This window comes from Calliphora vicina, chromosome 4 (genome assembly GCF_958450345.1).
Source record: "Calliphora vicina chromosome 4, idCalVici1.1, whole genome shotgun sequence".
Taxonomy (NCBI): Eukaryota; Metazoa; Arthropoda; class Insecta; order Diptera; family Calliphoridae; genus Calliphora; species Calliphora vicina.
Window position 1 is genome coordinate 76341979 of NC_088783.1, and position 26165 is coordinate 76368143.

A 26165-nucleotide genomic window follows, 5' to 3' on the forward strand; every position below is an offset into this window, starting at 1 on the left:
TAAAGCCAATGCAAGTTTGAACACATACAAAGCCCAAAAAGTTCCTGACATTAACTCTGCTAAAAATTTAGAGGCAAACGACAGTGCACGGAAATTGAAGTCAAATTTTATAAAAAAAATATACCTGCTGCATAATGGACGACGAAACGTAAGTATGGAACATTTTTCGCAGCTTCCTGGTCAATATTTTTATGTTGCTGATGCTCAAGAGGATGTTGTAGAAAAGTTTCGGACCCAAAAGCAGAAAATTTTTCCAAAAAGTTCTTGGTATGGCAAGCAGTTGCGGCTAAAAAGCCAAACATTTGTTACAAACGCCTCTATAAATACCGAAATTTACATCAAGGAATGTTTACAAAAAAGGATGCTTCCATTCATAAGACTTCATAATGTGTCCACAAATTTTTGGCCTAATTTGGCATCATGTCACTATAGTATGAAAGGTTTTGAGTGGTACAAGAACAATAATATGGTATTTTTACCAAAAGAGGCAAATCCTCCAAACTTCCTGGCCAGTGGAGAGATATTGGACTCTTGTTAAAAAAGAATTGAAGAGCACAAAAAAGGTGTCCAAAAGTGTGGTAGATTTTAAACGGAGATGGACAACCTGTTCGATTAAAGAGGCATAAAGCACTATAAAAACCATAATGGAAGGGTTTCCGAAAAAGGTTCAAAATTTCACCACTAGTGATTAGAACTATAAAAACTATTTTTTTTTGTAAATTGTTATAATATTTTCAATAAAATAAAAAAAAATAAAAACTGTAAGTTTAGTTCATAGAGAAAACACATAGAGCGGAAACTCCTGTCAAAGACCTAACTCAGTTGTCAAAAACCTAAGTGGTGAGAATGTATTAGTAAAAAAAACTATGTGAAAACAAAAACAACACTCGTATGTGTAACTTTTTTGAGTAATTTTTTTTGTTTGATTTTTTTTCGAGTTTCCTCTCTATGTGCTCTAGGGTTTAGTGGTTTCACTTTTATTAACATTTATATATGTTAAGAATTTTTCGATCTCAAAGCATACCAAAGTTATTGACCGTTTGGATCCCGATCCAAAATAACAAGCCTATTTCGGATACTCTGTTCTGAAGTGAAGCATATCCCAGAGAGGGCGTACTGTATTGATCGAAACAAATAGTACTCGGACGGGGAAAGCGCTCGACTAAACGGCGGGCAAGACAAAACTTCCCAACCACTTCTTTCTAAATAATTGTTAAAAGGTATTGTAATATATGGCCTAGAGTTATCATTAAGGAATAATACGATTTCCTGCCTGGCCTCATATTCTAGGCGTTTTTCGGCCAATGATCGCTTGAAATGAATACGTTACCTTCGGTACCGGTTCCCTATGATGGTTTGGCCTCATTTTAACAGTTCATAATAGATAGGACCCTTTTGTACCCACCAAATACAGAGCAGTACCTTAGCGACATAGATATTTGGATTTGGTGTATGCTTAGCTGGTGGACAGAGATTCAAATACGAACTCTCTCTTCGTTAATTCGTATGGTACCCAATTTCCCTGATTTAGCTACTGGCAAACAGTTTAAAATGGCTGCTTGAGTAGCTCTCAATAATTTTGCAAGCACTTGTTGAGTTTGACAACATTCTTCATGGATGAATGCCTCCAATTCTTGGTCTTCAATGGCAGACATATACCCTTCAAAATGATATTGTAAATTACCAATATAAAAAGAGAGATTCAAAAATTTTGTGCGGATAGCTCAATAACACGGCGCTACAGTGAAAAAAAAACTTGGAAACTACCTAGGGTTATAGATCTTTTGAGTACATTACAAATTGTGTCAAGAAACACCATCAAATTCAGAAGTTATTCTAAAAAACCTTTTTCAGTGATGTTCGTCAACTTATCGACCTGTAACTCAGTTAGTTTTTCTAATACTTTAAATATGTTAACGGGTTTGGAAAGAAAACCGATAACCGATATATTTGTATGTTATAATTAATGTTTTTGTTAAGAATATCTAAAAGAATATCTTTTGAATTTAGTAGCTTTTCATTGCTTATTTTGATATGAAAACTTATAAAATTTTATACCATCTTGCAATTATGATTCTTGAGTTGTTTAGAAATAATTATATACTTTGTCTGGTAAACCGTATACAGCGATATTAAATTGATTCGTATACAATCTGAAGACTCCATAAATTCGAAAATAACTATTTACTTTATATCATAGGAGACACGCCCACTAATACAATCCAGCCGATTTTCAGACAAAGTCCGTATAGTGATAAGAAATAAATGTGTTAAAAGTTTAAAGCTCTTCAGATATATGAAATAAACAATTTATATTTACAATTTCCAGGCCTACTAATTCAATACCGCTCATGTAAAATGCTAGAATTACAGTTTTGCAGATATTTGAAAATAACTATTTACTTTGTATTTGTAATGCCACACCCCCTGTTCCGATCCGTCCCGTTTTTGGTCAAATTTCATGTAGTGATATGAAATCGATTTGCATAAATTTTGAATATTGTCACAGTTATAGTTCTCAAGATATTTGCAAATAACTATTTACTTTCTATTGGTAGTACCACGTCCATTTATACAATCCCTCCCATTTTGAGGCAAGCTGTGCAAAATGGTACCGAAGTAAATTCCGCGAAGTTTTGCGACATTCACAATGATAGTTCACCAGATATTCCATAATACTTATTAACTTTGTACGTGAGGTGCCACGCCCACATAAAATTTCAAAATAAAAAGTAGTCTTTTGATCGATTAAAATATATAGGAATATACGGTAAACATGTCAAGAGGATAGGACCAGTGGTTTAGGCTCATATAAGGATCTATCAACTCTCCAATTTTCATCAAAATCGGTTCAGCCATTTATCATGATTTTCAAACAAACAAGCAAACTTACAAAGTCATTTATATATTTATATGGATATATGGATTCACAAATCATGTCGAACTTCCGTCTTCTGTGGGAATATAATCTACATGCTCCATTGTTTTATTGTGTTTGAAAGTCTAGCTGAAAAAATAAAGATTTTTTGCTCATATACTCATTGTAGGATATTATATTGTAGAGCATGACCGATCATACTTGTTTTTTTATGGACAATTATGTTGGAACATGATTTTGCTTGTTTTTGCTGAACAATGTTAGTAATTAATATAATTTGGAATTTATTATTTTTTTTTTAATTATTAACTTGATAAAAAAAAAGTGGTGAAACTACTGTGCGGTGACTGAAAGGGCGGTTTTAAAATAAATTATATAAACCAAAAGCCAAATTTAAAGTGAATTAATATAAATATGCATAAAAAGAGCTATAAACTTTTAATTATGGAAATTTTAACATGATAATCAATGCGCCTGTATACAATTTTGTCATGCTATAAAAAATGCCTTAATTAATATGTGATATTGTCATGTCATGGGGTTAACTATAAAACATTGTTAAAGTTACAATATAAGTTTTTTGTAACCAATTTCATATAAAATAAATTCTATAGAATATACTAATTTATAAATACTATTTTTTTGATTTACTATATTTCATTATTCAATGCAGTAATGCACTGCATCAATGTTAAATACAGCACATTTAATAAATTTAAACACATAAATTTCATATTTCGACAACAGCAGTTATTAATTACTGGAGTCTTGTAATTGAAATAAATTATTCATATGACAGGCAATTTATTAAAGACCTTTTGTTATAAAAAAAAAAACTTAAAAGTTTATTAATAAATGTACAGGCCAATGAAAAATAAACATACATATTTATATACCAAAAAAAAAACATGAATAATTTGAAAGGATTTGTAATCACAAAAATTGTCAAAATAAAATTTTTAATTATTGGTTATCATGGCATGAAAATTAAGTTGATAACAAATAAATGTTACAATGCCTGTAAAAAGAGTAAAGACACAATATAAACAATTAAGAATGTTATATTCGCACAGATGAATTTTATAGATTCATAATTGACCATCGACCCCATATAAGAGCCACTTCCGAAATACAAAAAGAAATAACTTTAATATAGAAAGAAATAACGCGATCTAATAACACACAGTGGGGCAGAATTGAAATTTTTTGGAAATAAATCTGGCATTTCTAAACGGCTCATCCGATCGGGATAAAATTTGACGTGGGCATAGTCAAGGAGCATTCGAGTTTAACTTATTAAAACGGCTCCTAAAAACTATCCAGGGCGGCGCTATGGGGGCTCAAAGTAGGATACCTTCGACATGTAAAATTTTTAAACACGTGCCATTTTTTTGTTTCCCATCCGATTGCAAAGATTTTTATATTAATATTTTATTCAACACAAGTAAAATTTATACAAATTTGTATACCCTTCACCTTCGTGAGAAGGGTATATATAAGTTTGTCATTCCGTTTGTAATTTCTACATTTTTCATTTCCGACCCTATAAAGTATATATATTCTGGATCCTTATAGATAACGGAGTCGATTAAGCCATGTCCGTCTATCTGTTGAAACCAATTTTCTGAAGACCGCAGGTATCTTCGGGATCCAAATCTTCAATAATTCTGTCAGACATGCTTTCGAGAAGTTTGCTATTTAAAATCAGCAAAATCCGTCCACAAATGGCTGAGATATGAGGAAAAAACCAGGACTACCTAGATTTTTGAGACAAAAATTGTTTGCTAAATTCCACGTGATTGTCAATTATTTTTTCAAATATTTCCACAAATATGTATGCATGACGACTGTTTTAACACACAAGTGTATTTTATTCGACTGTGTCAATTCATACATATTCACCATGAACACATACAATTTTTCTACAACTTGACCAAAATATTTTTTTTTAAATAAACATATTTTCTCGCATTTATATCATTATAATTTTATTATTATAAAATATTCGGACCAAATTTCGTATTTTCAGTTCCATGTTATTAACAGCGGATGTTCGCTGAGTTAGGTCAACGTATTTCCACATATCTTTGTCCATATATGTTTTACCGATTTTTTCCAAACATTTTTCAGAAACTAGAAACATTAATAATAAAAATTGCATACCCTTAGAGGTCCTTTTATTTTGGCTCTATCGCACTTAAAATTCAGTTGATGAAAAAAATTCAAGTATTTGTCTTAAATTGGTGGCCACCACTGTATATCTGGATTACTAAGAGCTAGTTTCTTACTTGTCAGTTAAACTCAGCTTAAAACGCTGTTATATTAATCCTGAAACATATTTTGCCGGAATTTAACCAATGATTGTGTTTCTCACTAGTGGATTAATTTTGTTAGCATTGCCATACTTTTCAGTCAAATCACATGTTTATTCTTCAAATTTTTTCATATAAATATGGCAATACTATACATTTTATAAGAAAAAGCAACCGCATTACATAACTTTTTTTGTAAATTTTAACTTTCTAAAAGAAAAAGCGACATAAAAGTATATAAAATGTATATTAAAAATTATATTGATGTTAATAAAGCAAATAAAAACAAAGAGCTGCTGTGCTGAATTGTTTATTTTATTTTCCATCTGTTTGTGCTTTGGCATTTTATACTTAGGTTTAACTCACCAATGATGCTCAGTTAAACCTAGATTATATAGCATATAAACAATAAGTGAGAAACACAATTTTTAGTTTAATTTAGGTTTAAGCGAAGAATGTAGATTATCTCTATCCCAGAAACTAGCTCTAAGACATTAACATAGACAATATGGATATCTAATGATAGATATTTCGAAGATATTTGCAACGACGAATATAAGACCATAGTAAGTTGGACCTGGAAAAAACAAATTTTGAACCCGAACTTTTTTTTTACCAAAAAAAAAAATTTAAAAAAACAAAAAAAAAAAAATTAAAATTTAAAAAAATATTTTAAAAAAAATTTTAAATAACAATTAGAAAATTTTTTTTTCCAAACAATGAAAAAAACAACTTTGGAAAAAAAATAAATTTTGTTTACCTAAAAATATTTAAAATTTTTATTTTGAAGTATAATTTGGTGAAGGGTATATAAGATTCGGCACAGCTGAATATAGCATTCTTACTTGTTTAACCCTGCTGTTAGGTTTGGACCATTTTGGTCAAATTTTTTTTTATTTTTTATATAAATTTGCAATGGCTTACCGTATCAACTTAAAACGTCTGCTCAGGTATTATTTTTCTATTTTAATGATTTTAGTTAGTTTTTAGCTATATAGGATAACATCGAACAGAAAAAAATTAAAATTTACAAATCTTAGGTTATGGACCATTTTAGTTCATGCAATATATTTTATTCTTTATATGAGTAAAAGTAAGAAAAAACAATTATGGCTTATTGTAATTTTCGAAGCAAGATGAAAAAATTGTTTTTCGATTCGATTTGCATACAAATATGTTGGATATAATGCATTTGGCATTACATTTGAACTTACATCAATTGCAAATTCCCCATTTTCTAGTAGCTGAAATTTTTATATCAACTCTTGTAGATGGTACACTATTTGATGGCGAAGCTTTTTGTTGAGTCAATAGCTCTGCTGCAAATGGATTTTTAGGTTTGACTGTCCATTTCAAAACGTATTCTTCTGATATGCACATAGCTAACTGGCGTAAAAACTCGGATGTATCATCTATATTTGAAAATACATCATTTTACCATCTATTTAATTTTCTTTTAGTGTTGTAGTAACTAATCGTTTGATCAGCAGTATCAACGCCTCCTAAGATAGATAAAGGAAACTTTGTACAGTTATAATAAGAAACGATTGCAGGTATCTTGTTATGATTATTGATGGAGCTCATCAATATAGTTCCTTTAGTTTTATGGCCGATATATATAGCAAACAAGTGCAGCGATTTCACTAAAAGCAAATGCGGATGTATATAAAGGAACTTTTTTGGACATAAACAATTTCGGTGGAAATTGTTTGCATCTTACTCAAAAGATGAAGTTATCACCTGTTATCAGGATGTTATAAAACATTGAAAGAAGAGTTTCCCAATTGTCCCATAACTCAAACTTGTCACTACTTTTTTCTTCTCTTGACAACACCATCCAAGCTGAGAGCACTTGTATCAATTAAAAATTATCCTAGCTCTAAATAGACCAGAAAATATGCCAAAACTTGCATCAAACTAATCTTCGTTTTTGCCACTGCAATATAAAATTATTATGATAACCTAATTACGTATACACAAGACCAAAATCCCAGCAAGAACTAGAACACCAATAAATCTTTCCATTTGCTTTCAAATTTAAGTCTACCACATTTATTCGTATTATCCATGATTATTTTCACACCACAAAGCGTTAAACCTGGTGGTAATGATGTAATATTCTCCGCTGAAGCTCCAATGTGACGTGGTAAAGGAATCCATTGCATTTTGGTTTTCGCAATGTATAATGCATCTACACCATAATCTGCTTCTTTTTCTTCACCATTGTTAATTTCACATTCACCGATATGACTTTCTTTCAATATTTTCATCTAATATGGACGAAAATGAAATATCTGAATCAATTTCATTTAGAATTTCGGCAATAGCACTGATAATATTTCGTCGATTTTCCATTTTTTTTAATTTTTTTCTATAAAAATTTATATATTCACTTTTATAAATATTTAAAATGTCTGGTCAAAGAGTTTTATGTAAAATTTTTTATGAAAAATACAAAGAAGACCAAAATGGTCCCTTACCTAAGATTCGTAAGTTTTTTTTAACCTAACAGCAGGGTTAATATTAAAAAGTGCAATATTTTTAATGGACGGAGTTTTAAAATGGCATATTTTTGAATCTAATTGAAAATTAACTTATCAAAACAAAAAAGTATAACTCGGAATAAATGTGGATCAAATTATTCCTAATATTTGCAATCCTTGCAATTAAAAGTTTTGATACAAATTTTAGTTTTAGAATCTCAATAAATATATCCCGGCCTTGGTATTTTAGAACATATGGCTCAATATTAAAATTTTGAAAAAAAGGGCAATTTCCGTAGGCCGTAATTGCAACATATTCGAAAAATAGAACATACTTTTTATACCAAAATTTTCTCCGTAATGATACTTTACAGAAAAACTTAAAATTGTTATATGTTCTTAAAGAAAGTTTTTTTTAATAAAAGCTTTTCGCACAAAAAAAAGAAATAATCTAATATTTTTTTAATTTTTAAATTGAAAATCGTTTATTTTTGGACTGATAATTGATATTGCTCTGAAATCTTTTGTATATTATTGGTAATTTAGTTGTCTAAAAAAGCGGACTAAGCATGCCAAAATTTTAAAATTTAAATTTTTAAATGAATATAACTCGGAAATTGTAAGAGATAAATAGCACACTCAAGCACCTTCAAGACCTCGCCGAGCGCTTTCCAAAAATATAAAATTCTTTGCAATCGGATTGGAAACCAAAAAATGGCGCGTGTTTAAAAATTTTAAAATTTAAATTTTCAAATGTCTATCTCGGAAATTGTAAGAGATAAATAGCACACTCAAGCACCTTCAAGACCTAGCCGAGCGCTTTCCAAAAATATAAAATTCTTTGCGATCTGATGGGAAACCAAAAAATGGACGGTGGTAAATCACAATACTAGCTGGACAAAATTAAAAAAAAAATGTCTGAAATCATTGTTTCTGATAATTTAATGAGCTTCTCAATACAATGGGAACTGTAATTAATGTTTTGTTTTTTTATTTTTAGCTCCGTTTAGGAAAAACTAAGCTTTAAAGTCAGTTGTTGTCAACAGGTACATTAAGATTTCAAAGAGAAGTGTATTTTTTGTGTGACTTTAGTTTATGATTAAAAAGGTGATTTTATTGTCATATTTTTTTATTATTATTAAGCTCTATTTCAAGAAAATACACAACAATTTTCATTTAATTATTTCCATTGTAGCTATTAAAAAAACTATTTTTTGTGAGAAGATCAGAAATTGGAAAAAATTAAATATTTCCTTTTTTCAAGTAGAGTTAAAGCTGTTTATTCCGAATAGTTCCGCTGTGAAACTATATTTGGGTTAATCTTTTAAGTGTTCACTTTAAGGTAAATCAAAAACATCTTGCGCATTTGCGACCGCAATACATTTTTTTTCACTTTTCCAGTGTGACCTACACATAGAAAAAAATTAAATATTTCCTTTTTTCAAGTAGAGTTTAAGCTATTTATTCTGGATAGTTCCGGTGTAAAACTATATTTGAGTTAATCTTTCAAGTGTTCTCTTTAAGGTAAATCAAAAAAATGTTGCGCATTCTCGCTACCTCCATACAGTTTTTCACTTTTCCAGTATGACTTCCACTTTTTCACGAAAGAAAATGGGTAAAAACTCCCAAAATACTTCGCAAAAAAAAAGTTGGTTTTTTCTAATCGTTTATATATTTGAACTCATTTTTTATATGATTCATAAGTGAGAAGTGAACCCAACGTGATTTATTAATTTTGTCCAGTTAGGTTTGCGATCTACCACACTGTGCGAAGGTCGGCCGAGCCGTTTAGAAATGCCAGATTTATTTCCAAAAAATTTCAATTCCACTGTGAAGCGGCAAGCTTTAGGTGTTTATTTACATAAAATGAGTTTTAATTTCTGATGGGAAAAAAAATCCTAAAATGACTTTTTTTAATGGCGGAAAAAAATAAATTTCCTCAAATGAGTTTTTTTCAGACGGGGAAAATAAAATTCCTCAAATAAGTTTTTTTCTGACGAAAAAAATAAAACGCCTCAAATGAGTATTTTTTCTCCCAAATGACTTTTTTTATGACGGAAAAAATAAAATTCCTCAAATGAGTTTTTTTCTGACTGGAAAAATAAAACTCCTCAAGTTTTTTTGTGACGGCTATTAAAAATTCTTTTTTTAATAGTTTCATGCGAAACTTTATTTAATAGTAACAGTTTTAGATAGATTTTTAGTTGTAAAGTCACAAAATAGCTGTTATACAATAACTTTTTTGATATCATTTTTAACCATTGCGGTACCTACTTTTATATAAGTAAAAGTTCAATTTTAGCCTAAAATTTCTAAACAACTGCTGAACCGATTTTAATGAAATTAAAGCTGGAGAAAAACTCAAGAAAATATCTCTTCTCCAAAAAAAAATCTATAATATCTCTATCGTTCCTATGGCAGACTGTCCATGTAAACCTTGTGCGCAACGTACAAGTTGACATTTTGAAGATATTTCGATAAAATTTGGCACATTTCTACTGAAACTGGTAAAATGGGGCCATTATTTCAACTATCCGCTATACAAATGTCCTCTCGAAATAGGACTTATCGGTCATACATGCTAGATTTATAAGGAATTTTATAAAGATCCATAGCAATGTGTACAGTTTTGATTTTACGACCAATATTTCTATATGTTACAATAGGAATGACAAAATCAATATAACCCCATTTATTTTGTGGTGGGTACAACAAAAACACACTAATATGAATGAATATTTTTTTGTAAATGTTTAATATCACATACAAAACATTTGACTGACACTTCAGCCCTTGTGGACCCAAACCGTAGTAAACAAACAATGAAACCCAGAAAACAAACACATTCTAACACAACACTAATATTTTTATAGAGGGAGTTTATATTATTCGGAGTAGAATTGTTTTTTTTTTTTTTTGTTATGTTCATCGATTTTATTAGTGTATTCCAAGCCATATTTTGTTTGAAAAAACATCGCTGTGTTCCATGTGGTTTCAAATGAATGTAAAAGATAGTGGTGGTGGTCATGGCGGTGTGAAGGAAATAATGTGTTTTATTGGCATTTTGTTATGATATTTAAAGCCGGTTGTCACTGTCATGTTATACAAAATTGTAACCATTTTATTTCAATTTGTTAAGGTACATAGAGAGTAGAGGTGTGAGTGCGAAATCTGTAAAAAATGTGCAGAGGTTAGTTGCTTTGTGTATAGAAGTGATTGTATACATTCATATATAAAACACCTGTCTACCCATGCTAAAGTTCATTGAAAATATTGTGTTTGGTTTTGTTATCCTTCAGGTTTATTTGTAGTTATTTACAATGTGTGTGGTTTTAGTTGTTGTTATTATATTTTATTTATTTTTGTATACAGCACACATATGGTTAATTCACAAAATAATTTTACATCAGTGAATCTGAATTGTACTAGCAAATAATTCTAAAATAAGCGAATTTTAATAAATTATGTTTACCTTATAGCTTGACTGATCATTAGAGTGTCCCTTAGAATTAAATTTTTTTTAAAGGTTAGCTGTATCCTATGAAGATAAAAACTCATATACAAGTAAATATTGATATATTTTAAGTAAGAATACACTTTTGTTTTAATATTTCTCAAAATATGTTAATTTTGTTCCTACATTTCTTATTCTAGTGGCCTTGCGATATTTTAATAACTTTAAAATTGTTTAAACAATTTTTGTCTTTTATATCTTAATAGTTCGCCCGGTAGCATTTACTAATGTTAGTTCTTCAAGTTTCTCCAACCCACATACGTCTGTTCTTATTTGTTTGCAAATAAAATATCTAAATTTGTACTGCATACTTTAGGGAGCTTTTTTATTACAGTTGACTGACCTAAGAAAAATAAAAAATTTCCTAGTTTTACCCGGAATTTTTGAATTTATTTTTTTACAAACCATCTCCTGAAAATTTCGAATCGAAAATCAGCCAAATCGCTCCAGCCGTTCTAACGTGTTGCCATTACATACATGGACCATTTCATTTATATATATATAGATTAGAATATTTACGTAGACATATCGATTCTTTTAAATTAAATTGCAAAAGTAATTATTTAATGGCAAAAATATATAAAACAATTTTAAAAAATGCATTTTGCCCTTTGTAAATGCACCTCAAAACTAAATCGAAAGTCGTCACGGGTTGCCCTTCTTAGAACAAGCTAAAATTTTTTTTGGTGGTATTTTAGGTCATTACGAAAGTTTTCAGCGGGTACCGTTTCAACATTTCAAAAAATTTAATTCTACTGACCATATTTTATTACTTGATTTGACTTGCTTCCTTAAATGTATTTCACGCAAACGAATTTGATATAGCTGAGAATAGATCTTTATGACTATGAATGAACAACGATGTGTCTTTTAAAAAAATTATCAATGCTTTCCTATCACAAATATTAAAAAATTCTGGGATTTTACCATATAACAACATATGTTTAGGCACTTAATATGATAGTGTTCTAACTCATACATTTTCAGTTTTTAGTTATTTTAAGTTTTGAAGTTGAGTTAACCACAATCTCACCCTTTGCAATAGCAACACCATTTCTGTTACAATGGTCATCAATAACATAATTATCATTATATTTTTTTAACTGTTTGTCAACAAATTAGTTTCTCCCCAACTCAATAACTAGAAATACCATATGTGTAGAAAAGCACTCACCAGGGTAAGCAACTTCAATTTTTTAAATATTTCCTTATTAAAAAATATTTTTAAATAAATTAATACGCTTTCTGTGCTAAATTGATATGGCAGGAAATGTCGAAAAATTTTACGAACATAATTTCACAAAATTTTAAAAATTTATACAAAATTATTTATTTTGTGTGGAATTAACATATTATATAGAAAATTGGCATATTTGTCCTGCAATTTTTAGAAAAATTTTTACTTCGGTGGTATCTCTCACGAAATTACGATTTTTAGATTACCTTACAAATATTTTTAAGCCGAAAATAATTTTTAGTAAAATGGATCTGTTAAAACATTCCGAAAATCGATCATATTTTTTTTTATTTGTTCGACTTAGACCTCTTTCATAATAAATGCCTCATATGAGCTTGAATGTGTGTTAATATTTTCGTTTTGTAAATTTTTTTGTGTATATACTGTTCTGATCATTTATTATAAACATTTTATGCATGTCACGTTTTTCATACAATGACATTTTTAGTTACATTTCTTACTCACTAACAAAAGTTGCCAGATTTTTTGAATATTATTAAGTTTTTCAGAAATATTTTTTTAAATATATTAAAAATATTTACTGTAAGTAGGGTTTGGGGTTTCGCGGATAATTTTATTTTCCTGGAAACGGGAATAAAAAATTTCATTTCCCGGGAACGTTTTTTTTTTCAACTAGAAAAATAAGTAAAAAAGAAAATTATTTTATAAAACTGTGTCATGAAAAGAAAAACAATATATTACAATTCAATTGTACTAACATAAAACAAAAAAAAAAGTTGGTTAAAATATTTGGAATATTAGCGGTATTCATGATGTAAAGCTCTTGTCCTGGTAATAGAGTAAAAGAGCAATTTAGTGAACGTAATTTCATTTGTAATGCACTTTTTAGCTTTTTTATTTTGATTTTTCTGTTATATTTTCTATTAGTTATATTTTTTCTTTCAAAAATATATTTTAAAATAAATTTGAATTCATTTTCAAAACACAAATAAGAAAGATGAAATTCAAAATTACCTCATTTAGCTTAAAAAGCAAAAATGTAAAGAAGTTAAATAGTACTTCTAATGAATTTTCAATTTGGTTTCTGCTAAACTGCTCTTTTGCTAGAGAAAGTATTCTACATTGTGAATACCGCTATTATTTTATAGAAATAATATTATATGTTCATCATTTTTATAAAATTGAGTTTTCAAAATAACTAACGCATTCAATAAGTCATTTGACGATTGATTATTTTAGTTGAAAAGTTTCCAGACACCGATAAAGCTCTTCCTCATTAAACAGGTGTTGACAATCTAATTTTTCCTACGATTGTTACTTTCGGAAACATCATCATCATCAAACAGGAGTTCATATATTTGCTGTCCATAAATTTGTAACACTTGAGAAATCGTAGAATGTTTAGATAACATTCTTATACTTTATTCAGGAAAAAGTCGATTGTTCGAGCAATCGAACCATCGACTTAGAGAACCCTAATTTGGACCCGCTGTTATCATAGAACTGGAGCAGGGTGGGTGAAAATGTTTAAAATTTAATTTTATAATGTGAATATCTCCTAAACTATAAGAGTTAATTGATATCTAAGTCAAGGTAGTGCACGACGAGGAGATTCTATATATGTATTTTGTTTTTAAATCAGAGAGCAAAAGAAGAAATAGTATTGTATTAAATATTTAACATACACAAGGTGTCCTACTTTGGGACCACTGTCCACGCCCTCGGTGGGCTCATGAGGTCATTATTCAAAGCTTTATCTCGACAACACTTCCTCTTTTCGCATGTCAAATTTCACTAAAATCGGACCAACCGTTTAGAAGTTACAGATTTATTTCCCTCTTTTTTTCTACACCACAAAAATAAATATCAAAAATGGATTCCACGACCCCAAAAATAGTAACATACCACAACTTTCCGCGATAATCAAAATAAATAGGCATTGTTTTATCAAATTTTTAACAGCGTTCCAAAATCACTAACTTCAAATGCGTGTAAAAAAAAATCTAGCGCTGAACTAAAAAAAAGCTTTGAGGGTTTTGTTATGTAAAATATAAGCTTTCACTTGCTTTTGGTTTCCTCCCTTTCCAATTCGAAAAGTTCGATTTTGTGTCACAGTGTATTTAGAACAAGACATTCATCAAACAGAGATAATATATATAAAAAAATTTAAATTTCCCGGGAATTCCCGACAATAATTTTACGTGATTTCCCTGCCGGGAATTCGAGGACCCCAAACCCTAACTTTAAGCTAGCTTTATTGAAAAAATTCGTGGTCTATACGTATATGAATATTTATCTTATGTCCTGCGAAAAGATTTCAAACAACACATTGATTGAATTTGTTGGAATCGTGTTTCAGTTCTTAAACAAAATCATTGTTATAATGGGCGACTTTTAGCGGGACATTAAATGATTGTATGTTTTTTTGAATTTTTTAAAATGGATCAAAGGTGCAAAATGTGGCAAATATTGTTGCAACGACTTGGTTTCAAAATATTTAGTCTTCAATATTATGTGAATTCTAAAAATGTCCATTGCTTTTGTTATTTCATTTGTAACATATCGAATTATTGCTCGTAGTTCCACAAAAGAATATAAATATATTCTGGATCCCTATATACTTTTAAGACGATCTAGCTAAGTACGTCTGTCTGTCTGTTGAAGAAAAGACAGAATAAATTACTTCAGCGAATGAAATTTCAGGAATATATCTCCACGGTACATAAATGCGTATTGAATTTAATTTTGAAAGGATATCACAAGACCTTCTTTGCTGTAGATCGGCCAAAATTTGACCAAATTGGTATTCGACACAAACAGAGAAAAGCATTTTTATGATTGGCTGCAAGTTGTAATACAATGTAAACATATTTGCGAATTGCACTTAAGCAAGCATTTTTTCCTATATATCTCCACAGTAATGGGAGCAGAACGTTTTCAAAGATTTCCTGCAAAGCTGGAAGTTCTTCATCCGTTAGAGAACTGCTCACCTTGTTCCCATTTTGTATATGTCTCATGGTACTACAAACTTGTCCAAAATTCTAAATAGTGGACCAGTTCTTACATTTTCTTTTGAAAGTATTTCTCAATACATATTCAAAAAATTTCAGGTGGTAGTTCATTTTCTAAGCCCAATAGAACTTGAAATTGTAAAAATGTAACATAAAAAAGTAAAATTTATTGAAAAAAAATAGTTTCATTCGAAAGATCACATTAACATTTGAAAATGGTTTAGCGCATATGATGAATTGCCACAGTATACTGAGCATAAATGACAGGCAGATTGACGGTTAACCCTTTCGTAAGTTCTACCTGGCTTTAAAAAAAAAAACCTTTAAAATGGTTTTATATGAAAGGCTATGTAGGGCTTTCCAAAAACGGCATGATTAGAAATTTTATTTTGAAAAAAATTTGGTAGTTCGTAAACGATTTTAGCACAGATGAGAACTATATAGGTAACTGATAGCTAAACCCCTAAGTCTGTTGTCAAAGACCTATTTCATGATAATGTATTTATATCATCAATTGTCGAGATACCCATTTTTCATGAACTTTGTTATTGTATCACAAATAAGTGTGAAAAGAGGGTAATCTTGTTTAATTTGCTCATTAAAATTTCTCTCTCTATCATTTAAATGTATTTATTCTGTGGACTGGAAATATGTTAATGAAATTTTTACTGCCAAATCTAAAATATTTCTGCTTTAATTCGCATTTCCATTGATTTTTAAAGTTAGTCACCTCGGGTAAACAATATTTTATAAAAAGCATTAATTTTGAAGTACTAACCTAATGTCATAAAATTTATATTTAGATAGTACTTCAAAATACACCTAAAATACTGTAACATGCAAGATATTTACACTCCTATACACATTTTTCTTCACGATGAATCATCATGACATTTCAAGTTGTTATTCGGAAAATTGATCGGTAAAATTTGTCCTAGTTCTGATGTTACTCCATTCCACCGAATCCAGGATCTTCGGATGTATGTATAATTTTCAATTGTTGTGCATAGCGAGGAATCGACTGCTATGAATTCGTTTACATACTTACCTGCAAAACAACGGCGATATTCCCGGTCGATCTGGAGTTCCTTTGATATAGTTGTATTGAAGTTGTAGAGAGAGGCCATATTCGAAAAACCTTTACAATTGAATTGGGATGATTTCAATGTGTTTCATTTAAATATACATATTTACCGTTTCTCAAAATTTCGTTTTTTCAAAAACATGTGGCAATATCGTAATACTCACTGATTGCCTCTTTGCGCCATATCAATTGTAAAATTTATATATTTTTACTATATACCTACATGTATGAGTATTATGTACTCAATAAAGGCAACCCATTTCAATAAAAATTCAATTTAATACTTATCAACACACGTATACATATTTACACCCACACATGAAGCAAAAACAATCAGCAGAGAGAGGATGTTATAATACTTTTATACTTGTGCAAATAATAAAATATCATCAAAATTTTCTATAAATAACATAATAAATCGTCACGTGTATGTAATCTCCTTATAATAACCAATACCAAATTCAAACATATAAATAAGGATGTCCCTTATTTTGGACATTTTCGATGCTAAAATTGTCCTTGTCCCTTTAAAATTTAAATGCTGAAAACTTGAGCAAAAACAGATTACGTTAAATTTCGAATTTTGGATCAAAGTATCTTCCTAAATATTTTCTTCAATTTCTGATGTATTAATTTTTAAAAATTTTTGAAGAACTTTGATTTTCTTGAAAATGTTTATCGAAAGATCCATTTTATCGGCAATTTAGACCTTAAATCAGACCAAATATTTAATATAACGTGTAACGCAATGAATATATTGGGTGTATGACTTAAAAATTCGAGATTTACTTATTTGTCACGGGATTTACATTCTGATTTACATTACATATCTGTCATTTATTCTCACTTAGTTATTGAAAAATTTAATTCTTCGAATAAAAACGATTATTCAAATAATTTTTATTAGAATAATCTAAACTTTATCAGATTTTGCTCAAATTTTCATCATTTGATTTTTAGACAGAGAAATATTGTTGACGGTGGAGCCAATTTAAAAGTGCAAACTAAGGGCCACCCTAATATTTATTTATTGTTATATACATATATTGTGTGCATTTAAAATAAATGTGTAATGGATTTTTGTTTGAGTTAATTTATCTCAATGGATGTGTGCTTTTGTGCGGGTTTTAAGCTTATTCTATACAAAGGTTTATTCAACAAGTGTCCTACATGGCAAAATTGAAAAATCTATATATTAAATATAATTACAATAATCAAATACTATAAATAGTTAATATATAGTTAAACATGATGGTTTTATGTTAAACAGCTATTGGATAATATTTGTGGAAAATTATACATTATCATGCATATATATGTAAATATGTATCGTAAATACTACTATACAAATGTATAAATTTAATCGGTTTATTTTATATTGATTTATACGTTAAATAAAATATATTTGTCATTTGTTACTTTGTAAATAAATAAATATGTATGTATATTGATAAGAGTTAAAATAATCAGATTATACTCAATCATAGGCTAGATTTAAGAAGGCTATTACTGTATTATTTCATTTGTATGCTTATTGATTGCTTTATGAGACTGAACAAAATTTAAATAATTAAACACATAGAAACGTACTCAATATCAGAAATTTACTTATTCTTGTTTAGTTTATAGAAGAATAGAAGTTTTTAGAAATATTTACCCCATTATTTCATGAAACACTTCACCACATAACGAAAAAAATAAGTAAGAAAGTGTGGTCGGTTAAGCCCGACTATATAATACCTTACACTGAGTTAAGCCTAGTGCTGTGTTCATATTTGCGAAAAATTATGTTTTTTTCATGCGAAAAATTAAATATGCAACAAATGTAGTCTATTTCATGATTCTACAAAGTTTATCGCTTTTATTGTTTGTTGTACAATGTACATGGGTAAACAATATACAATTTTAAGTAATATTCAGTGGTTTGTTTAATTTAAATGAATGAAAATATATAATTAACCGCTTGATCAGCTGTTGGTTTTCTACACATTTTTCATACAAGTTTGAAGAATAAGAGATAAAATAACTGCTAATGAAGTTGGGAAGATTAAGGCTCAGGGGCAGAATATTTTAAACTACAAATGGCCAAATATGGAACCAACATTTTCCATTTTCTGACATGGTTAATCTAGTATTTGACTTTTTAGTACTTCCTTTAAGTAATACAGAGATTGAGCGACTTTTTAGTACAATGAAAAATGTGAAACATTTTTCGTTGCTTAATCCCTATATTTAGCTCATACTAATGAAGGGCTCTTTTCTGTTTCCTGGTAGTAGTGGATAGTAGAAAATTATAACAGAGAAAGGTCGGAACATAGATCACTTGATATTGCCGGTGATAATGAATTATAATTTATTTGTGTGGAAATTAATTTTCGTATGATCAGCAGTAGGTGGGTTGACCAGGTAATATATCGATTTATATGACCAAATAACTCATTGTACAGAATGAATTAATCGAGAACCCCAGTATTTATATTTTGCAATGCAATCAACGCACGCTAGGAAACAATTTCCTATTGTCTGGAAGAATCCTCCGAATTTGTCCTTAGTCATCGGAAAACGTTGAGAACAATACATTGTACACACTGTCAAATCACCAACCAATCCATGTGGTCGAATGAAAGAAGCTTGTCCTTTGAGAATTCATATAGGGCGTAATATTTTAATATGTCTTTAATTAAGATACCAGTACCACGAATGCTTTTCCATATGGATGGTTTGTATTTTGGATAAAACAACTGCTTGTTAGCTTCAACCACTGGCAGGAGCAACAGTTTCTCTTCTTCATCATATATCAGCAGCTTATTAAGCTATTCATTAACAACTTTCAAGTTATTTGTGATTTTTGACTACTAATGTAATGTTCATTATCGTTCCATTAATTTGGATATGTGGTCAAAAAAATTTAATTTATTTTTAACTTGTCAAACAACTGTAATGATCTTTTGCTGTAAAAATCAGCCAAAACAGATTGGTTAGTTAGAAGTGACGAGTCTCCTGTCAGTAGGCTCACACTCTATTTTCTTCACAACTGTCACCTTTGCCTCATTTGATACTTTCTCCGAGAATAAAAATCACAACAATAACTCATCTGAGAGGTAACATAGACGGTATTTTTAACCACTTCACTAACTGGATCGTCAATAGAAACAGTTTGCTTTATTTCCTTAAACACAGCTTTTCTCTCTTCTATCTTTCTGCGTTGGAAAGTCATTCGTGATAATGGCAGTGTACTAGGATCATGTCCCAATGCTGCTGCAATAGGGACCATTAATCTTATGGCTTCCCTATCAGAAACCTTATTGCTATATAATGCACTAGTGATATTTTTGAAAAATAAATATTTCTTTGCAACTTTTTCAGTATGCAAGGCTGTTTAGGATTCCCTTCTTTTTAGAGATGTTGATGGCTTACGCATCTCTATTGATTTATTTTTGGTAGAATCAAAATGTTCTGGCTACAATTGTTATAATAGTTACAATTGAAAATATCACGGAAGAGGAACCTGGATTTGTCCCTTTTTCAAGTCACTTTTGTTCTTTAATTTTCATGTTGTATTTATTATTTCCGTCCTCTGATCAATTAAAAACTCTCTGTCTTCCGCCAAAGCCTCTTGAAACTGGCTGATATCGGTCCATTATTTCACTTTGCCCCCATAAAAATGTCTTCCCGAAATTGGACTTCATCTGTTATAAATGTTTAATTTATATAGGTATTCGAATTATTCGATTTTTCTCTTGTTCGAATAAAACGAATAATTCGATTAAGAGATTTTCACTTGTTCGAATAATTCGATGACACGTTTAAAATTAATCGAATTATTCGAATAATTTAAATTTTTTTAAAAATGTAAAGAATGAAGATTTGATGTCCGTTTTTTAATATTTTATTGTTAAAGAAAAACAAAAAAAACGTTAAAGTTAACAATTCAACTATTGATAATTTTAAAAAAATATTCGAAAACAAAGTCCATTATTAAATTTTCAACAGAAATATTCTGATCAGATTAACACCCGAACAATCTACAAAACAATTGACTAGCAAAACCTTTAGTTTCCGTTTTCGAGCTATGCTTTAAAAAAATTGAGCTAGTTGGACATGATCTTCAGGATACAACTACAATACAAACGTATTAAGAACTTTTTTATGTCGTTCATTAATTCGGGTTTTAAATTGAGTAACTAACTTTTTTTTTCATTGTCATTGCTAATTTGAAGTCAGGCAGTGATTGACGCATTTACAAATACGCAAAAAGTTTATTACCATGTTAGACAAAGATGTTCATCGATATTCAAAATCATGTATAAGACGAACTCCAAGCTTTTCTTGCAACAACACGTTAGTTTGCAATATTTGTGTTTATCATTCGATTTATTACATATTTTGCAACACTTACGTACGCAGTTAATAACATCACTTGTATACATACATATATTTTAAGATCATGGCCTTCATCTATTTCAATGTAATCATTATAAATGTCATCCTCAATATCACTTTCGACGACCGTTTCAAAATCGCATTCTCCATCACATTCAACACCACTTTAATCTAACTTAATATTTTTATTATTAATTGCGATCTTCTAAATAACAAACATTTTATTTCGTACCATTTATTTTCATTGGTTAAAAATTTTGAAAGATTTGTTTTTAGAATTGGAACTTCTTGCAGTAATATTTATATATTTATAGAAGGAGCTATCGGAACACTCATCTACAGTGATCGAAAGTCCCTTTGTCTTTAGTTATTTGTCGAATTTCAGAAACAATACAATTTGTGTGAGTCATTATTAATTATTTAAATTTGGAATTATGAAAAATTTTAAGGAATTTAATAAATTTAAATATATATGAACATTTATTCGTTTTATTCGATTATTCTACATAAATTTGTTCGAATTATTCGTTATTCGAAAATGTCCATTTTTAAGAAATTATTCGATCAATCGAACGATTATTAGTCGAATGAATACTCTATTATCTACTAAAAATTTTGATATACACATAAAATTCAGCATAAATTACTTTCATACGACCATATTTTCTTACTTGATTAAATTGTAACTATATTAAATTATATCTCAATATAAATATGATTAATACAATCATAGCAAATTACTTGCCTTTATTGCCCATATATAAAGGCCATAGTGTTAATATGTTGTTATTATTAATATTAATCATACGCCACGTAACACCTAAGGGCATGGGTTAATTAAATGATTATAACAACGTGTTAAAACTCATATACATAAATCAGTTGCATAAAATGTTCACACGCATAATAACGTGCAATAAATTAAGAATGTTTTCTATAAACTTAAACTTCAGTTACATTAAAAAGCCAATTTCAAAATCATTTTAAATTGCTTTGGTATCAGCAATCAAATCTAATTTATTTAAAATAAAATGCTTTTATATAATTTGTTTAGTTTTGTAACTGTGACCTTCAACCTAAGTTGAATTAAATGCACTCTTGAAGTTTGTTTTTAAAAAACTCAGTTTCAATAAAAACTTGTTTAATGCAAAACAGAAGAGATGTTTCATTAAATCTAATACACAAGTATAACTCTATTAAATTTTTGATTTTCAAAAGTAATGCTTTTAATTAAATTGCTTTCAATTTACATACTAGGATGAAATAACAAAACAAAAGCTGAAACTAAAATCAAAATAGTTCAAATTTAAATCAAAATTTTCGGCATGAGTAAAAATTAAAATACAAAATTAATTTAATGGCAACAAAATATAAATTGAACGAATGAGTGAATAAATGAATGAATGAATTTCAGTTGACCAAACAGTAATTTAATTAAATGCATACAATTTTCTATATGAAACAGTAACAAGATGACATCTATGAACTGCATATTATGTACGAGTGCATGCAACATGAAACTTTGTTGTCGTATCCATTGGATATGGGTTTTGCAGGCAAGTTAGTTGTTGTATCTATGTATGTATATGAAATTGTTATTAAATGGGAATATATTGTATATCAGCATCAGTGTAATTGGATTCGTGTATATGTATTCGCTTTTGAATTTTGTTATAGGGTAAAATGAATTTGTGGTTATGTAGTTCTTTTTTTTTGGAAAATACAAAAAACTTTTATTTTTTGAATAAATAGCATGTCGATTTTTCATTTAAATTTATATTAAAACAAATGAAAAAATATAATAGGTCGTGGGCGTGGTGAGCTTTCCATAACATACAATGTATATGGACAGAAATATACAGCAACCAAATTACTTCATCATCATAGTTACAAATTTTATTATGAAAAACAAATAAGCATTCATGGTTGGCTACCACGAACCTCAAAATTCCCTTTCAGCTCGATTATCGATACCGAGAAAATAACGTCACCGAAATTCATATTTTTCACATGCTATAATAGAATATATATAAAAACTACGTTTTTCCATATATAAAAACAGAAAATTTTGATTATTTTAAATTTTTCATATACCCGAGATGCTATAACATTGCTATAACTATATTTTATCTCTTATAGTTTACGAGATATTCACATTTGAATATTACAATTTCAGGATTTTTACCTTCCTTAGTCTCGATTTTTGCGGAACAAAATCTCTCCCGATTTTCTTCAAATATATATTTTTGAAATTGTTCAAATCAGATGGAGAACAAGAATTTGGCATCACTTGAAATCAACTTTCCGCAGACCCTAAATAACATACATACATGATTCATACATCAGCATATCCCCTGTGGACCCGGTTTGGTTCTATATAAGACAGAGAAAATTGGCGAACACGTTAAGCATGCTTAAGTATCGGCATATGCAACAATAGAATAGCGCTCGTGTCATAAGAAAAATATTCAAATTTTTAATTTTTCTCATATAAATCTTATTTAAATTTTAAATTAAATTGTTAAATTGTTTGTCGATGTGAATATTTATTTATGATTTATGAATGATTAAGTGATTTTCGGAGGTAGGCCTTATATGGGATCTATCATAGTCCAACAATTATTTGCCATGATATGAAACTTATTTGTATTTAATTCTTTGATACAAACGTTTTTAAGGCATTTAAGATCGTTAAAGTGATTTTCGGAAGTGAGTCCTTTATGGGAGCTTTGACAAATTGACTAGAAGCCAATCGCTCCTAAATGGCTTGATCAAGCGTTTTGAAGTTCATAGCGTTTCGAAGTTCCCTAAGGAATCCTCGGGAAAGTATTGTTGGTAAGGTAAAGTTGTTCCTGCATCAATTATTGAGCCGGCGCAACTTCGATTTCCAAGCACGATTTCAAAATATCGGAAAGTAAAACTCATGCTTTCAAATGACATCCTTCGGCGCAACTAATATCGTAAACAACGCCGTTTTAATGCTCACCTTTAAAGTTCAAGGTCATATGTACCACAAAATGTACCACTGGAAATGAAGCTACAGAAGCCGAACGCTATCGACGAACATGCATATGCATTTGCTCCAAGACCCTTCTGCCGAAACATTTTCAAAACGATTGTTGGCCATCGGAAATGGAAAAAATTCAATTAATCCCACAACAATTGAGATTTCTTTTCCACCGAACTTTTCTCAAATACAAATGACCCTTCATGCCGTTGCACTATAGTTCAAATTATCACTTTTTCCGTGCGAAATTAATAACTAATAAAGTATTCTACTGTTTGATACCAAAATTGGTCCATAGGTAGAAATACTTATATTTTCAACAAATTTAAGAAAAAATTAACCCTTTGTCGACCATTAACCCATCAGGAGAAAAATAAAGTAAATTCATTGCTTTTGATTAGAAAAAATTTATTTCATATTAGTTTTCAGTCAAATTAGTTGAATTAGTAATTCATTTTGTAAACACATTTGATTCAATATATATTAATTGAAGTATCAGATAAAACTTCGCACAGTGGTATTGAAAAAAAAGAGGGAAATAAATCTGTAATTTCTAAATCCTTAGTCCTTTGTTATATTTGAATAAAATTTGACATGCGCAAAGAAGAAGTGTTGACGAGTTTAAATTTTGACCGCATGAGCTCACCAGGGGTGCGGCCTGGAGTCCCCATATTAGGATATGTATTAGGGTATGTTAAATTTTTAAAACGATCCTATTTCTTCGTCTGTGTCTTATATCATCTGCATCGAATGTATTAATACCTTGTGTACTGTGGATGTCATTGGTAAACAATGATACTAATCTGAAAGCATATATCACCATTAAGCCATATAGTGTTTTCATTTCGAAAATTATCTTCCTTTCTTCTGCATTTTTGACATTTTACTTTTAAGTAATTGTAGACAAAATGGCGGACTTCTTCATCCAATAATTTCTTACAGCCCTTAGGAATAACAGGAGCACTAATTTTCTTCACAATATATTTAATAATAGCATCATACTTTGTGTCTTTTGGGCGTTCTTTTAGCCAAATTTCAAAAAGTTCATTTTTTTTATAGCACAGTAACCTAGAAAAAATTAAATTACTCAAAAAGCGCAAAAATGCGCAGTATGAAATAAAGTGAAATGAATTCACAACATTTCAATATATTTATTTCTTTTTATTTAAAGTTTAACAAACGTTAACATTTTTTTAAAAGCTTCTATAAAGTTAAAGTTTTGTAATCAAAAGAAATTACTTTAAGGTTATGTTTAAAAATTGTAATTTTTAATATAAAGGGAAATAGTTTCCAAATATTTAGGAAAGAAAAATTAAGTACTTAGACGTCTCGTTGTTTTCCATTTTAAACATTATTTAAATTATGCACACACTTTCCCCAATTAACGGTTAAAAGTTACAATACAATATTGATACTATTCACAATTTTTTAAAAATGTGTCGAAACTTTGTCTTTGAAGGCGTGCTGTCAAGCAGTGTTTTGTATTTTACAAAAACCAATTGCGAATTTAATTGCATTGGAGTTTTAGTAACAGGTTGACAACAAAAAATAATGAATAATAACAACTTCGAAATTTGAATTTCGCACGGAAAAAGTGATACTTTGAACTATAGTGCGTTGTTGAAAAGTTATTCCCAAGTCTTATAACCAACTACAAAAATTGTCTGTGGGAACGTAAAAATTTAGCACCAAAAAATTATGAAGCTCAGTGAGCAAATTCAGTTGAAACTGCCTGGCGAAACCATGAAATACAAATCGATTGACACAGTATGCAATGGAGAAAAAATGTTCACCAAATTTAATTGAGGCAACAATCATCGCACAGTGGTGCCCATAGGCCAAGTTAGTTGCGGAAATTTGCGGACGGGCGTGTAATCTGTAATATACTAACCCGCAGTCTTATTTTTGCATCGGAACATAAAAATCTGATCCATGGAGCTGAGGTAAGCAAGCATGTAGTGGTGTCAATAGGTGAATTATCGGAGGAAGCAGCTGAAGCGAAAAATAAGCATATAAAACCGTTTAAGGTCCTATTTTACCTTACTACCTTATATTACTTAGTAATACCTCATATTGCATTATATAACTTTGTATAATTTTTTAATTTAGTTTTTTTTTCAGTGTATAATACAAATGAATTAAAATGGAATAAACATTGACTAAAATTGTTAACAAACGAATTGTCATACTGAAATACTTTATTTCAAAAATTCATAAAACAAATCTAAAAGCCAATTAACCCTTCAAAGATCAAAGGGCTACTGTGGCTACAGTTGTTAATAATTTTTCTTAAAA